Below are 1,898 nucleotides of genomic sequence, written 5' to 3'. Positions count from 1 at the left end.
TCCTTGGGCAACACACTTCACCCGTTGCCTACTGGTGGTGGTCAGAGGGCCCGGTGGCGCCAGTGTCCGGCAGCCTCGCCTCTGTCAGTGCGCCCCAGGGTGGCTGTGGCTACAATGTAGCTGCCATCAGCAGTGGGTAAGTAAAGCGCCATACAAATACAGACCATTTGTTTGTTTACTTCCACAGCATGTCTTGTAGAATTAACTGGAGTCACAGCAACAGCATCATGCAGTCATATCTCAAGTCTAATAACAGAAGACAGGAAAAGATCAGTGAAGAAACAACTTCCCCAAACCAAAGCACAAATAAAACAATAAGTAAAACAGGCTGATCTAAAGTATGATTAAAGTTCAGCCTGATTAATATAAATGTCACTGACAGTTGCTAATATATTGGAAAACCAAGATACTTACTGATGTCTTTCTGTCCAGCAGCAGGAGTGCTGGTCCCTCAAAGACAGTAAGAAGCAAGCAGAGGGAGAAAAAACAGAAAAAACTGAAACCAGTTTGATCCTTAATGGCTGTGCAGTCATTGTAACTTACAACACAGAAGGTCCATGTAGACCCCACACAGCCAAATTAGACTAACATAGTATTAAAAACACCATCTACTGTGTCTGAAGATCTGCCCTCCCCCTGTGGCTCGGTCACTCTGGTATTTCTACATTCTTCATCTTCCTCCTCCTCAGCATTCGCTCACAGCCTTTCACTTCCTCTCTCTCTGTCAGTATTTGGTTTCTTTATCGTTATCGGCTCTGAAAAGTAGAGCCAATGATGGCGTGTCAAAAACCTGCGTTCTTTCTTGCGTCCAGCAGGGGGCGACTCCTCTGGGTGTGACTGCGCAGAAGCCTGTGAGGAGAGAACGAGCCTCCTGCTCAGTAAAACTCTTTCCTGGTGAGTTTTTGGTCTCAGGCTGTATTTTGAGTCTGACTGAAAAAAGCATAAAGTTCATTTTGTGAATTTCAGCCCATCAGAGACAGCAGGGAGGATTATTTGGGGGGATTTACTGTCTCTGCAAAGACACCCAGGAGCCTCCTGTAACACCTCACTCATTTGTTCCCAACGTTCAAACCACATCCGTCGACTGCCTCAGGCCTCCGTCACACTGAAGGCAGACAGCGGGCCTTTCTCCACTCCTCTGAATCCAGCCGTGGAGACCTCAGGTCCTCTGCTGCGTTCTTCTTCTTCCTGCTTTGTGTCTGTTGTAGTTTTCAAAATCCCCCTCAGTGAAAAACAAAACCCAACTATGACAAAGAGCAGGCTGCTGCAGCAAATTAAAACAAGAAGAAGAAAAAATCCCAGCGCTCATTGTCTTGGTTCCAGTCTGCACTGTTGGACAATCCCCCCGAGCCACTGTTGTTCTGCTAAAATAAGGCTGCCTTATTGTATAAAGCACCGCAGGGACTCCAGCCAGCAGCTGCTGCTAAACACAGTCTGTGATGTTCCTCCACAAACCTCCAAACTAATATTGTTTTGTAAGGCCTCAGTCATGCACAGCTAACACTGCAATATACGTTTTTATTGATTTGAGGCAACAAGATGTGAAAAACATGCAGACGTTTCTGAAAGCGTGAACTCGCAGGGCTGATTCAGTATCGCTAATAAAACCTCCAGTGGGTGATTTATGACTTCTGAAAAGTTCTTCCAGGTCTCACCAGTCAGGGAAAAAATCCAAAACTTTCTTTTGCCCCAAAGTCATTTTTCTCCTGACATCCCTGACTGACTTTTCTGTGCTTGGCTCTGGATGATGTCACAGAGAGGGGATATCTCTAACTGGGCCCCTCGGGCACAGAAGCTCCACCCACCTGCTGTTCATCTGACCTTCAATTAGAAAATTGGCTTTAAGGGGGCGGAGCTAAAACACTTTGTTTCAGATGATAATGAGGGGTTGCAGAGGA

This window comes from Copadichromis virginalis, linkage group LG5, assembly GCF_057382275.1.
Source record: "Copadichromis virginalis isolate Kocher_CV1m ecotype Utaka linkage group LG5, C_Virginalis_male_GT1.1, whole genome shotgun sequence".
NCBI lineage: Eukaryota > Metazoa > Chordata > Actinopteri > Cichliformes > Cichlidae > Copadichromis > Copadichromis virginalis.
The sequence above is the reverse complement of the archived record's forward strand: the minus strand, read 5'-3'. Positions refer to the sequence as shown.